At 37.8% G+C, this 15,969-nt stretch overlaps 1 protein-coding gene across 6 annotated transcripts in view; it reads right to left on the reverse strand.

The window, feature by feature from the left end:
• Ca1 (carbonic anhydrase I) overlaps positions 1-15,680 on the reverse strand; it is a 42,643-nt gene extending 26,963 nt beyond the window's left edge. For 2 of the 6 annotated variants that reach the window (XM_005381742.2, XM_005381743.2), the window contains exon 1: positions 15,619-15,657. The gene's annotated coding sequence lies outside the window, so the exon portion shown is untranslated. Of the gene's footprint in view, positions 1-6,756; positions 6,946-8,053; positions 8,176-15,618 lie in introns of all 6 variants that reach the window. The other 4 variants (XM_013512805.1, XM_013512807.1, XM_013512806.1 and 1 more) reach the window with 4 other exon arrangements.
• Between the last annotated feature and the right edge of the window lie 289 nt (positions 15,681-15,969).

Genomic DNA, 15,969 nt, shown 5'->3' on the forward strand with positions numbered 1-15,969 from the left:
TGTTTATAGTAGTTAATTGCTGAAAACTAGAAACAATTTAAATATCAACCAATAGAAAAATGGACAAATACAGTCTGGCATTGTCATATCATGGAACATAAACAGAACAATGTGCATCAGCATAAATAAACCTCAGATATAAGTAAGCCAAAAAAGCTAGATTGGAGAATAATGTATACTACATAACACAACTATATCAAGTTTCAAGTATGTACACCGATGAACAAATAACATATGGACTCATACGGTATAGTAATTACATACTTTAAGAATGTAACCATGAAATCCGGGGGATGATAATCACCTCCCAGGAGGAAAAAATGGACAGAAAGTGGGAAGTGAAGATTAAAGATTTTACTTGTATCAAGAAGTTATTTTCTTTTTTAAAAAAAAGCTGAAACAAGATAGAGAAAAACCAATGAAAGTGTCTGCAAGACGGATTTGGGGAGATTGGCAGCCAAAGCAACGTTACTCTGAGGGTCCAGCTGACGTTGCAACAACCTAGCACGACATAGTACCTTGAATGCAGTGACCAAAGAAAGAAATGGCGTGTCCCTTGGTATCTTGAGCCTGTGCACTTGGGAAAACACCCACAGGTCATGCCCTAGTCAGGAGAGCCACATGGCCATGTTGGTTGTCAACAGCCATCATAGAAAATGCAGTGCATTTTAAAAATTGCTTTTGAGTTAAGAAAGGCCACAACAGCAAGGCCAGCTGCAAGAACATGAGCAGGCTTGTTGCTGAGCTCATGAAACTCCAAGGACTTGCTGGATGAAGTTTTGGCTGGTGCTGGGTGTGAGGAGAAGCTAGTCCTGAAGGCCAGATCTGTGAATCAGTGGCTTCATTTGGTGGATGAGGGCTAGGGAAATTCAAGCTACACTTAAAAATAGAAATACCTGGACTTGCTAACACACAAGTACAAATAAGATTCAGTGAAATGTAAATGGTGATATCAGTACCTTTCTTATTTTAATAGGTGGAGAGGATTTGAAAGAAGAAAGAGAGAATGCTGAGCTGCAAACCAGTAGAAAGTCAAGCACTGAGATAGAAGGGAGGCTGGAAGGGGAAGCAGGAGAAACAAAAGGGCACTTTTGTTGAGGGTTTTCTTCTATGTTCATCTTCATCTGTGCAAAAAAGAAGCTGTTTTTGCTGGGACTTCACATACCGTTCACATCTTCATAGGGTGGTGAGCATTATAGGGAAGGCTCATTGCAGTATGGTAACATGGGCACCTATTTCATCTTTGAGCATAGGACTCCTTTGAACATGCTGGAGCATCCATGTACTCTGAAAGCTAAGTCCTAGAGTTATCCTTGCTGGGTCAAAATCCTTTTACTAATATTATATATGATATATCAGTGAGGACACTAAATTTTTATGGAAATGCAGAGAACATGTTTTGATATTCCGTACAATGAATGGTTTTTATTTCCAGCATTTGATCAAAAAGAAGTTAAAAAACAAAACAAGAGGTAAAGATAGCAAAAGAACCATTCAAGTCCTATTAAATCCTTGTCAACCAGTTTTAGGGGGAGAAATTCCACAGTTCTTCCATAATCCTTCCACAAAGATAAAATATATGAGATTTTGCTATCTCTCACCACCTTTAACTCTACTTGATTAAAGTATTCACTAACTGTTCATATCTTAAATTGAAAATCAAGCCCAATCAGATTTTATTTGGTAGTGTCAAGTTTGTATGTGTGTCTATTTTCAGGTACTACCTGACTTTTTCTTGTCAAACTACAAGGTAATCAAAATTGGCCTGACAGTCAAAATTAAAACTTAAAACATGGGATAAAAGCAAAAGCTAGTGAAGTTGGCACATCCAAAATGTTATATTTAATTCTTGTCTCCCATCCCCCACAGCTTTACCTTTCTTCACACCTTTGGTAAATGGCAGCAGTGCATTTCTTATTTCTTGAAAAAGAAATCGGAAAGGTCTCTGAGTATTTCAAAACCTATATGTCAAATAATTGGCAAGTTTAATAGTTTCTTCCTCCTAATCTCTACCTGTGTTCTTCTTCTCTGCTATAAGGACCCTGTGCTCATATCAGGCCCACCTGGGTGGCTTAAAATGTTCCATTCTCAGGATCCTTAACTTAACCATATCTGCAGAGGCCCTTTTGCTGTGTGAGGTAATGTATTTACAGGTTCTGGGTATTACAGTATGGAGATCTTTGTGGGCCTTTATTTAGCTGAACACAGATAGGGAGTAGAAGGCAACTTCTCAAATACTCAGTAAGTAATGCTAGAGATTGGAGATGGTGATTGATGAGGTATCCAGGAGAAAATAGGCACAAGAGATTAACTTCAGCAGTAGGTATGAATGGATTAGCATGTTAGGATGGGAGACTGAAAGAAATTAGCTGCATCTTGAGCTGAAAATGATTGAGAGGTTTTAATTTCTAAAATGTGGATATAGGGCTGGAGACATAGCTCAGTGTTAGAGTGTGTGGTTAGCACACATGAGTCCCTAGATTCAATCCCTAGAGATGATAGTTAGTTAGATAGATAGATAGATAGACAGATGGACAGACAGATAAAAATTTTATTATGGTAGCCAGGGAAGTTAGTGGTAGTTGAAGTAATACAAATTAATACATTTGATTACTGCTTTGAAAACTGTCTTTCTTCAATTCAACTGACTGTAATAAATATAACAAGAAAAATTGATCCTCTGTTGTTTTAATTGAATTTTCCAGGCAGATAATATATTATCTTCTGAAAAATATCAGTGTAATATCAGCGTTAAGGTCAAAAATACATAACTGAAAAGTAATTAAGAAGAACTGAAAATTTTTATATTGGTGAAATGGTTACCAACAAAGTCATTTATGTAAACTGTTCACCCTTAATTCACCTGTGGCACAATAGCATAAAGTTGATTCAGATTGATTTTGAAGTAAATTTTATTTTATAAGGGCTATTAAGTCTACCCAAATTGGCTTAGTCACCAAGGTTGCTATCTTGTAGCAATCCATCCACTTACAATTTAAAGGAAGAGGGAGCCTTTCCTTCCTTCATTTCTTTCTCTCTCTCTTTCTTTCTTTCTTTCTTTCCTTCTTTTGTTCTTTCTTTCTTTCTTTCTTTCTTTCTTTCTTTCTTTCTTTCTTTCTTTTCTTTCTTTCTTTCTTCTTTCTTTTCATTAATGAAATGAAATTAACTCCGCTTTTCCAACCTTCCTCCCAACCCTTTCCAATTTATGGCAATCACTTTTCTAGTTTTAGGTTGACTTGTTTTAGGTGCCCCTTGGTTTTATTACTTGTGAAAGAAAGTCCAGTTTTCTAAGTTAATCTTAAAACAAACCTTTGCTCACATCTTTCCAACCCACAGAGTTCCACGCATAGGAACACAACACAGTATTTCTATTCGTGCAAGTGTTGAATAATATCAACAGCTTCACTTGCTGCAGGGTCTGTGTGAGGTAATGTATTCACAGGTTCTGGATATTATAGTATTGAGATCTTTGTGGGACTTTATTTAGCTGAACACAGATAGAGAGTAGAAGGCAACTTCCCAAAGACTCAGTAAGTAACACTCGAGATTGGAGATGATGACTGATGAAGTATCCAGGAGAAAATAGGACAAATGAGGCACAAGAGGTGAATTTCAGCAGTAGGTATGACCGGATGAGCATGTTAGGATGGGTGATTATTTTACAAATGCAGATTTAACCTCAAAGTATATTTGTGAAAATGTTATTCCTTTAGCTACAATCCCATCTACTTCCTACTTAAGGCTCAGCACTACCAGAGTGGTTTGCCCATACTCAGGCCCTTCCTGCCTCCAAATGAACTTGAGATTGTTTTCCTTTTGCTTTCAGTATGGTCTAAAAGTGGTGCCATAGTCATGAAGGGTCAGGATCTAGGCCCACAGACGTGGAGTCACCTGTCTCCCTCACTTCCTTGTGTTCCCACACATGGACGATATTAACTATATCTCCACAAGTCCTTTGGCTTTTCTCCCTCCCTCCCTCCCTCTCTCTCTCCTTCCCTTTTTTCCTTCCTTGTCATTGCCTCTTACTTGTTGACATGGAATCATATCCTAGCAGGTGGCATGTCCCAAGCCTTTGTTTTTTCAGATCCAACTCAAATCCTACGTGAAAATGATACTCCCAAAGTACCAGTCAGTTCACTCGTGGGGTTCTGCAATGTTGAGCAGCTCCCCACAGCTTTGCAAGAAAGGTGACGGCAGATCCAGCATGCAATGGCCTCAAATCCCCTTTCTACACATATATTGGGAGTTCTCTTTCTGTTGTTGATTTTTCGGCAAAACAAGACCGTCATCTCCAAATTTATACTATCTTTCTCCACTTTCAGGATTCAACATTTGCTGGTCTTTTAAGTGGAAAGGTCAAGTTTTCATCCCAAACGCATGCAACCACTTGTGAAAAATCTAATCTATTATTCCAAATACACCTCAGATGATAGATATAGTAACTCTCCCCTCTCCTATTCATGGTGATAAGTTCCAAGACCCTCAGGAGATGCCTGAAACCATAGATTTCTATACACACATACTTACTGTAGATAAAGTTTATTCCTAGGCATAGTAGGAGATTAACACTACCTAATAATCAAATCAACAGTGTACTGTAATAAGTTATGTGAATATAGTTTTTCTAACTCAAAATATCTTACTGAGCAACTTTGTTGAAGATAACAGTATGTAATGTAGCAACCATTGTTAATTCCTACCATGTGTCATTTTCCTGTTGTTTTGATTGTGTCTTCATTGTTGTTGTTTTGTTAGTTTTTTTAATCTTTAAAATAAAAACAATCTTACTGTACTCTACTAATACGTGGCAACAGTGTGTCATACAATACCTATGTGGTAAGGTGAAGCAAGATGAGTGATGTTGATATTGGGACACAATATCAGTTTAGGTTAGTAAGGTTTACTTGAGCACAAGCACTGCAATACTGGGACAGTCAGTCTGATAACAGAGAGCTACTGAGAGACTAATGGAAGGGTAGTAGATACAATGTGGATACACTGGACAAAAGGATGATTTACATTGGAGGTAGAATGGAATGAAATGGCATGAAATTCATCTCACTACTGGGAACAATGCATAGTTTATAACTTATGAATTGCTTACTCCTAAAAATTTCCATTTAATATTTTTAAACTGCAGTTGACTGCAGGTAGCTGTAACTGAGAATAGTGAGACTGTTGATAAAAGGGAGTACAGGGATTCCTTAATGAAGTCTTTCATGAAACTAATACTTTCCCATTGCCATAGCATTTATTTTGTATCTTTCTTATGACACTTTTCACATTCAAACCATGATTATAATTATGTTTATTTTTGTCTCTCCACCAGATGTAAGATCCTGAATATCACAGACAGAATCATATCAATCCTTCATTATTCTCAGTAGGTACTCAATAAATATTTGTTAAATGTTAGAATGAGTAAACAAGTTAATTGATTTTGCTCATTTATTTCTGTGGGAAATTAATGATACTGTGAAGAAACCATTTGAGCCCACTCAAGAATAAGCTCCATCTAGAGTTGCAATAATAGAATTTTTAGTCAAACAAGACTGCTTTATTACTCACTGGATTATGAAAACTCTCATCTGTGGAAAACATGCCAGCATCTTAGGAGAGGGATACCATCTCTCTACCTAAAACTTGGTCTAATCTTAGTACTAGAAAGCTGAAACCTCCTAACTGGAGAAAAAGATAAGTTTCAATATTTAAAAGATGATAAGTTGTGACAGCGCCAAGAGTATCAAATTAGCCCAGGCATTAGCCACCCTTCGGTGCCAGCTGGGGGGCATGTGGAGAGGGAGGTACATGTGGTGGGGGTGGGGGCCGGCTTTCAGTCACGGTACTGACAGGGACAGCTGCTGTGTGGCTCTGAGGCAGCCCTCTGCTCTGCCTCAGTGGTCAGGAGAAGGATGAGAAAAGCTCCAGCTGAGAAAGCCAAGAAGAGACCGGGAGGTGGTGGCCAGATGGAAAGGGGGTTTAGCAGAACTCAGCTTTGGTGGGAGATGGGGCTGAGCCAGCTGAAGCACGGTGATTCCCTAGGTCATCATCAATCTACAAAAGGCGAAGAATCTCAGAATTAAGTTACAACATCTGCTTGAAAGACTACAGTCTGTCATTTATGAGCAAAGTCACTTCTATGTTCCTGAAATAAGTGATTTCCTGGGGATAAAACTTAGATGTGTCACATTTCAGAGCATTATGAAAAAGTTATAGACACATAAATCTAGAAGTGGATAGTTTCATCTCCACCATAATGGACGATGAAAGGTAAGATTAAATGATTCTGAAACTTTGCCTGACCTGATAAACCTCCATGACTTAAGAAAGTGAACCCAGCTTGGCTGGACACAGCCTCTCTAATATTATTATAGTGAAAGGAATTTCTCACATTCCAGGCCGGGAAGCAAAAGAAGGTCTCTGTGCCACCGTTTTCTATACTCATCCGTACACAGGGTTTTTGTTTCAAAATTAGCATTTGGAAGAGTCGGTAAATCACTTTATACTTTTGGCCTATGTTTTATTCCAGATAAATTTATAAAGGGTTGACCTGCTTTTATATTTTAAAATCTTCTCCTCTTCACCTTCACTATAGCTTTTTCTTATGGGGTTTTTAAACAGGGAAATCGCAGGATATTTGGAAAGAAAACATCCTAACGGTACATCCTGGACTTGCTTTCCTGGCCAGTGCCCTGCTGACAAGATTCAGCTGGTAGAATAAGCGAGCCCTAGGAGCCTTCAAGTATGCGGCCTTACAGAAAACAGGTGCAGGCATCTTGTTCATAGGCTCAGGTGGAAGTCGGGAATCCCAGGTGGACGGAAGGTTCATATTTTAGCCTCAGAACCCAGTAGATCCTTCTTAATCTTTGGGAAAAATTTGCTTCTGTCTGTCTCCCTTTTTGTGCTCTGCTTCTTGCAGGTCCACTTCGCAGCCCTGGAGCAGAACTGCAATGTGAACAGAACTATTGTCAGTCTGCAGAGCTGAGGAGGAAAGGAGCTCCCAAGCCCTTTCTCACTCAGAGCACCAAGAGGTCATCTTTCCCCCTTTGCTTCCAAGGAAGCCTTTTAATGCTTTGCTCACAAAATAAAAGGTGCCTGAGGTGACCTCTGTGTTGGGAAATGCAGATCAAAATGATGGAAAACAGGGAATGGAGAGCAAAATTCAAAATTCAAAACACTGACTGTGTAACTTGTGAGAACATAAAGCACTATGCTCGCTAGTTTACAGTACTTATTTAAATTTAAATGGACAGAGATTTGGACCCCCCAAATCTCATTTTTAGGATGCCACACTATTGAAATTTTAAAAAGAATAATTGGAAATATGTATACAAGATGCCAGCTGAACTAGTGTTTGTAAGAGCAGGCATTTAAAAATAATCTAGAGGGGGGAAGTGGATGAAATAATGATACTAGGCAACTGTGTTTATGATATTTTAAGCAGAGAAAGCAAATTTCAGAGAAATAGTATAATATGATCCTGATTTTGTATATAAAACTTTTTGCACATACAGACTTATGCATTCGGTGAAATAGGAGCAGAAAGATAAACACAATTTAGTAACATTTGTTGCCTTGAAGGGAGATGATTGGAAGGGAGAGACTAGTGATTTTTACTTGGTTTACATTTCTATTGTTTGAACATATTACAATGAACATATATTACTTTTAAATGGTCGTATAAAATTTTTTGGGAAAAATTTGCTTTTTAAAACCTTATATTTAAATCACAAGAGGAAAAATGCATTTGTGCAGTTTCTGAGTCTACTGGCACATTGTCAATAGAGCAGCTGTGCACCTTTCTGAATACTGTTTTATTGCCTTGTCAATTGGAAATCTCTAAGCAGATGAGCACATGGGTATTTATTTTATGCTGCGCTATCTCCAGCACAATTACAGTCCTATGAGGGAAGAAAAATGTGCTTGTTTAGAAAAACCAGGAGGGGTGGAATCTCACTTTAACTTTATGGCATAAGAGGAGAAAGCATTCAAATTCAATGACTGGAAAAAGAAAAATCTAGGGGTAAGCTCTAAAGCACATGAAAATCATTACCTTGTGCTTCTATATCGATGGCTCTCAAGTATCAGCACACATCAGAATCACCTGCAAGGCTCTTGGAAATACAGCTTGTCAAACTTCTTAGAATTTCTAGTTCAATAAGCCTAGGAAGAAAGCTGAGATTTTGCATTTGTAGCAAATTTTCTCAGTGATGTTGATGCTGCTAGTCTGAGAATCACACCTAGAGAATCACTGTGGTGGATTTATATCCTTTGTCAGAAGTGACCGAGATTTCAAATGAATTACACAACTTTCTAGCTAGTTACTCTTAGAAGAAAATAAGTAAGACTGGAAAATATTAAAAGAAAACAGAATACTTATGAATTACATTGGAATAAAAAAGTTATTATCTGTCTCTAGTTGTGGCACTTACTTTCTTTAAGTATGTGGAAATTTTATTTTTTAATAAAGCAAAATAATACCCTGGTGATGACTATGTTTCATTGTGACTGAGGGCCTAGCACGTACAAGGCCCTGAGTTCAATCCTCAGTACCACCAAAACAACACACACAGCAGCACTGTGACTGAGGCAGTTGGCTTGCACAATATATGCTTTAGAATTTCTCTTTATTTTTTCAAGTTTGACCCTTCATGTTTCTTAGAATTAAACCTTTTAGGAGAAAAGAAAATTGTTTAAAAAAAGAAAGAAAACTCCAGGGAACTGTAATTTTGTACTGTCCTTGTGGTGTAATGCCCTCTTCCCCAGATGATCCGAGAGCTATGCATTGAATGCAAGAGGCTCCAGGTTTGCTGCCATCCTGTCCCCAGAGATCTCCCCTTCCAGGGCTAGATCAGACTTTTCACTTGGACCAGTCCCACACTTCTGCACAGAGTTTCAGGGGAAGGATTTGGGGTCATATGTTTTTTCCAAGGAGGATCAGGAAAAGCTTTTCTTGCAGTTTGGGTTTGATGGCTGTAGCTCAGTGGCAGACCAAGGCACACAGGAAGATTTCCAAGCAAGCAGCCACTTCTTTCCTCCTCTCACAGCCTTGAACCCTGATCTCTGGGCTCTTCCCTCAGAAGTTCTCCCTTGTTCTAGTTAAATTGTACATTGCAATTGCACGGCCATCCCAGATGTTACTTTTAAATCACATGTTTACTTTGTGAAAGCTCTTACTTTAGGGAAACCAGAGGTCAAGATTGCAGTTGGTTGACAGATCTGTGAAATAGCTCTGCCCTCCTACCTCATTTTTTATATCAAATTTCATATTGCTTGCTATCTTCTCTTTTCCAAGTTTAACTTTTCCTAATGCTGTCTCTTGGCCACCCCAGTTTGGGGACCACCCTGAGTTCCCTAGGACATCTTCCTTCAGTCTCATAGCCAAAATTGCCTAATTTTGGCTAGTTAACCATCTTTTTTTATTTTAAAGAGAATAAATTTAAAAAACAAAAACAAAAACAAAAGAACAATAGCAAAATGCCGACAATGTAGACAAAAACAAAACAAAGCAAAAGCAGTAAGAATGATACAGGGTTTCAGAACCATCTTAAAAGAGATTTACACCAGAACATTAATGGCAGAAAAGGCTGAACTAAAAGGTTAACCTTTTCCAACCCCATCTATATTTTACATGGTGATTTAGAACGCAGAGGACCTTAGTAAAAGGATATATTCCCACCAATGGAATATCATGAGCTGCCACTGAGGTAGACATTTTTTGCTAGAGCAGTTTTTCTGGGTCCCTTACACCAAAATATGTACTCTAGTTTGAGATTCTGAGAAAGTTGAACAGCTTAGGGACAGGCTCATGTTTGGTAGACCCTATTATTTTTTATTAGGGAACAGAAGAATGTTGTCTTTTAAACATATAATCTCAATCTCGACCTGAAGGGGAAATGAATGCGAACCAAGGCACTGTGACTGATTGATTGTTGTGTTCTTTATTCATTGCCTACCTCTGTTACACACCGTAGTCTACTTCTTATTGATTGGATGTTACATTTATTTAGGGTTAAAAAACTGTTACAGTTTGAGACCTGTATGTGAAAAGCAGGATTGAAGTTAAACAAATAGAGTTGTATGGGTAAGTTGGGAACCCTAGACTTTGGCTGTGCTGGGGTTAAGGTGCCTAGCAAGTACTGCTTTTATAAAGAGAAATAACTCATATACATGGCAACAACTAGCACAATAATAAAAGGTAATAATTGGACAATATCAACAAAACCCCAACCCTTTCGGACTCAGGCCAGAATTACCAGGGAAGGGAATTGGGTCAGCTGCCTGTGAAGCTGGACCACTTCATGACAGCCTAGGTAAGAGTATAGAATTGGCAGAACTCTTCTAGAGAACCAGTGACTTTGTGTGCACAATCTATAATCTCTAAGCTCTTCAGCATTTGTGCTTCTTGTGTTCCCCTGTTTATTTATATGGGTTTCCCTTCTCTTTAAAAAGCTGAGTCTGTTTTATCTCAGTCAAAGGAAGCAGCGGAGGCAAGCCTTCTGGGCCCAGGAATCATAGTGACAGTGGTTAGCCTTGGAAAAGTAAAATCAGACAAAACCAAATCCAAGCCCTTTAGGCTTAGCACTTTGTTTAAGAGCACTGTAACTGGGAAGTTTTCAAAAATAGCCTTAATTTTTTGGCTACGTTCTTTTTTATTATTTAAAAGAAGGGATATGCAATCCTTATGGTCACCTTAGATGATTCAGCTGTGGTCAGAAAGAAAGACATTCTACCTCATTTCTATAAAAATACAACCCCCCCAATACAACCCAATAGCAATTTGTATATCTAGCTTGACTTGCTCATAAAAGCAAAGGTTTTTTAAATTTGTACAAAATAGTTACAAAGCAAGTTTAACTGTCTGAATATGACAAGTATGGCCAAAATTTATGAAAATTCACACTATGTGTATATACAGACACTACTTTTCATTTATGTCTTGAGCTTTTTTCCTTTTCTCAATCATTATTTTTATTGAACTTGATCAGAAATAATTTTAATCAGTGTTCAAGATGCATCACTTCAAATTTGTTTTATCAGATCAAGACATGAAAATGGATAAAAGTATGATTGACATAAATAGAAGCCTTTGTTATTTTAAAAATGGGTGGTATAAGTGTTAAATTGTGTGTTTATACTACTCTAGGTACTTCCAGGAGTTTTAACTTGACATCACAATTCTGCTATCACACTTGAGTGTCTGTATTTAGCCCACGTAGGAATAGGATCCCTGCATACTGCAGGCTGCCTTATCAGATGTAGATACGAGTAGAAATCAGCTATGCCAGCGCAGCACCCTAAATCTGAATACTGTGAATCTCGCCTTACTCTTTGCAGACCACAATCTTGCAGCAATCGCTCGGTGAGGTCCACCCAATACAAAGATTTGTCTGAAGCAGTATCCAGGAGAGGCATGATTTACAGCTTTATGGGAAAAATAAAATCATTTACTGAGCATAAGTGAAGCTACTTTAGGGAATGAGAACAATAAACACTTTACTATATTGATAAGGACTTCATTGCGTTCAGTGAATTACAGAACAAAAAGATTCTGATATGTACTTTCAGTTCCCCTTCCCTGGGGAATGTCTGAACTCCTGTATTTATTTGAATACAACAACATATCCTGTGTTCTGCAGATTATTTCCAGCTTCACCATCAGTCACAAACCACTAACTTTGGGTCAGGCCCTAAACTAAGCTGGGTGTTGTGGATAAAAATATCAGTGGGGGGCTTACAACGTAGCACAAGAGAAAGATGTGAACTCAGGAAGGAAAGGTATTATTATTTTCTAAATAGGCACTCTGCTCACGGTTGCCCATACATTATTTCACAAAATCTGCAAAGCAGTCCTAGAGACATGTTTACTGTTGTGATCATTTTGCAAGTGAGGAAACAAAATCCAAGGGAGGTAAGTAAATTGACCATTTACCATAGTGGAGCTGAAGTTCAGACCTGAGTCTAGGGGATATACAGGTTTTTTTGGAGGGTGTCGTCTTAAAAAATACACTTTACAATACACTTCACAATAATCAGATAGCTATAACAGCCACACAAAACACCCCCCCAAAAACAAACACTGTTAATCATGTGGAGAAGTTTTGTGCAGTGCAGGTGAGAATGTAAAAGGGTGCAGTCATTGTGAGAAATTCCACTTTCTTAGTTTCTCAAAAGTTAGGCACAAAATTACCATCTGATCCAGCAAGTCTCCTTTTAGGTATATATCTAAAAAAAGTGAAAGCAGAATGTGAACAGACACTAAACAAGCATTTGTGTTCATAGCAGGATTGTTCACACGAGTCAAAAGGTAGGAACAAAACAAGTGTCTACTGAAAGATAAAAGGATTTTTAAAATGTGGTAAATACACACAACAGAACATTGTTCAGCCTTCAGAAGAAATAACAGAAGCTGAAGCAGGGATGAAACTCGACACTGCGTAAAGTGAAATAAACCAGACACAAAAAGGAAAATGCAGTGTAATTCCACTTGTACAAGGTACTCTATCTAGAAAAGTTAACTTCATAGAGAAAATAGAGTGACATTTGCCAAGGCAGAGGAATGAAAGACTTGGCAGCTATTGTCTAATGGGTACAGAGTTTTAGTTTTATAAGAGGAAAAAGATCAAGATGAATAATGGTGATTGTTGCGCAACAACGTGAAAATGCTCAGTGCCACAGAACTGTATGCCGTCAAAGCGGCAAGTCTGATTTTACCATAAAAATACACAATTAATACTAAAAATTAGTGACTAAAGAAACTAGGACAAGAAAGGAAATCATTATAGGCAAAACCTTCAAAAAGTTAAACTCCATACAAAAATAAAAAGCAGAAAAATAATACATTTTATATTAACTAAATTTCACACATAATTTTATAGGACATTTTATCTATATTTCAGTTTCATAATCTTTATCTCCTTAGATGTCAAAGATTTTGTACTGCTTATCATGCAGAGAATAAAACATACTTCAGTCACCTACCATGGTTAAAATTTATTTTTTCTTTGTTATTGATATTAGATGCAAAACACCTCACACATTTAAGCTACAGCTAAGAGTTCATGCATTAAAACACAATCTTCTTTAATTTTGTACTGTTTCCATTGAAAGATGTGAATAGGCTTAACTAGTTGTGAGTAAATCTCTTTTGCAAATTTTTTTAAGAACATACAGCAATACAAACACATTTCTAGAGCCTTTGAAGGTCTTGGACGTGGACTGAACAAGTGGACAGTCCTAGAATTTAAGTATTGTTTTTTTCACGATAACACCGGCTCTAAGTCTATTTGCCTCATACATTTTTGTTTCTTACCAATGCACTCTTCCACCTTACATACTTATAAAACATGAAGGTGATAGTAATGAGAGAAACCTGGCTAGATCATGAGGACACACCAAGCAAGGACGCATAAAACGGTCGGTGCCAAGGACAGCTCTGCGGTGAAGATCTCACCTGTCTCGTACCAACCTCTACTGGACAAGCACTGTTTTATTGCAAGACTTTTATGGCTACTTCCATAAAATTAATAGTGTCCTCTCTGCCCCACCAACAATACATCTATTTGCATTTGCACCCCTGCCCTACTATTTTATGACCAGTAATGTCATGAAAGATTTTAGAAGATTTGTTTTGCCTTTTTTAAAAAGGAGTAATGTTTCAAACAAATGGAAAGTTGGAACAAGTGTTGCATGACTCTGGGAAGGTAAAGCAGGAAGATTACAGTTTGAGCACAGCCTGAGCAACTTACTCAGTGAAATCCTGCCTCAAAATAAAAATAAATTTAAAAAAGAACTGGGGATGTGGTTCAGTGCAAAGACCCTGGATTCAATGGCCAGTACCACACACATATGCACACACATGTGTGCACAAACAAACATAAATGTTGGCGTGACAGAAGCAAACCATAAAATAGACAAAAGCATCCAAGGCAGGCCCTACACGCTCTAAATAAGCTTACATATTTTTGACAGGGATTAAACCTAGAGTACTGGGACAATGTTCATGTAAGCTGCATTACCCAATGGCAGTAGCTCTGAGATGGGATGGAGATGCAAGCACAACCACTGTGTCTTGGCACATGCTAGCCAAATTTCAAAAATAGATTGATGATATGAATGAACTATAGATCATGACTGAATGCTGGCTTAGTTGATGTCTTTTAACAAGTATCCAGTAAATAGTAAATAGTGTTAAGGGAATAGTCAGTAAGGTGACAACCACATTATTGATATTAAGCTAGATATGAAATGTATAAAAAGAATGTAAATTCCAATAATAAAAAGATTAAAGTTCATCAAGTGATAAGATGAGCAAAGAATATTATCAAATTAGATGAGTAAAAGAAGCAATTTTAAAATATTAGATAAAAGTCCACATGATGTATCAGGCTACACAGAATGGTATGAACTTGCAAAGCTCTACTACCTGGAGGAAGTGACCAGCGTGCTGGCCTTTGGCTCTGACAGATCACCTTGGCCTATGGAGTACTTCAGAAGTTCCCTGCTCCTTCCTCAAATTTTTGAATTGACACTTATCCTGGGCCCTAATTCTTGATACAGCAATCTCAGCCCAGGAAGTCATACATTTTTCTCCTTATTTGTGTAAGTTACCTTGCAATTCTATGAGAAGAGAAATAACTATAGGATTGTTAAACTTAATCGAACCCATAGTGGAAACACATTTAAAGTTTAGGAATTTATTTTATAACCTGGAATAATCTATAATTGTGTTTTAAGGTAATTGAAATATGTAATAGGATCTACTGTGTTAGGAGATTAGCTATATGAACCACATGATGTTAAGTTTATGAGTGAGAGAATTTTCCTAAATCTCTACACAGTGTGTTGTATTGTGTTTTGTTTTGCTTTGAGACAGGGTCTTGCTATGTTGATCTGGCTGGTCTCAAACTGCAGAATTCAAGTGATCCACCCACCTTAGTGTACAAAGTTGCTAGGACCAGGCACAAGCCACCCAGCTAAATTCTCTACAATGTGTCAGAATGTTTTTAAGAGTGTAATTTACTCTTGTACATATTTATCTATTCCTTTTTCCCAAAGTTTCCTCCATTTTAAAAAATTTATCAAGTATGTAAAAGACTAACATGTCAAGCACTTAAAATGTTTGAGAAATTCAGATAGGCTATGTTTGTAACTGAAATTGTTTTATATGTAAAGGAATGTAGTCCCGGCCTGGTGGCACAGGCCTGTAATCCAGGACTCGGGAGGCTGAGGCAGGAGGATCGTTACAAGTTCAAGGCCAGTTTGGGCTACAAAGTAAGCTCAAGGCCAGCCTGATCTGCATAGCAAGACCTTGTCTCAAACAAACAAACAACAAAAAAAAGGAATGTAAGTCTATCGATTACATTTTTTGGGAGAATTAACATTAACTTGAACAGTAATCAAAGAATAGGTATAAACAGTAATTCATACTTTCCCACCAAAGTCTCAAAATTTACGAAGATTTATTTGTTAAACATAAAAGCTTTAGAAAAACTAGTTCTTGTACTTTGCAACAATGAGACACTGGTAGAGCTAATTTATAAGCTGCAAAGATTTTTGTGGTGGCTACAAACAATACATAAGCCCTCGACTAGATGAAAGCAGAACTCTATTACTTACAGGTCCAAACTTCCGGCCAGTGTCACACCTGAGGACAGGGTACCAGCAGCTGGAGTGCAGCTGTGGGGGACAGCTTCTATATAGCAAGCAGGGTGGGGTTACCCAGGTTCCCAGGTTTCTCTGGCTGATTTGATTAATTTTGGCGGCTCCAGAGGAAAGGGTCTGTCCCTAATTTTCTGTTGCCTGGCCCTAAAGTGATTAGTACAGGTATGTAGTGAACCCAAAATATGGACATCCGATAAGAGAAGTCGTTGGGGTGTGGACTTAATCATCTACTCAAGAGAAGGAACTGACCAGCCTCTAATCCTGGACTCAAAAATAGACCAAGAGAGCATAATAAATGAAAAAAGA

This window comes from Chinchilla lanigera, unplaced genomic scaffold (assembly GCF_000276665.1).
Source record: "Chinchilla lanigera isolate Chin_1 unplaced genomic scaffold, ChiLan1.0 scaffold00016, whole genome shotgun sequence".
NCBI lineage: Eukaryota > Metazoa > Chordata > Mammalia > Rodentia > Chinchillidae > Chinchilla > Chinchilla lanigera.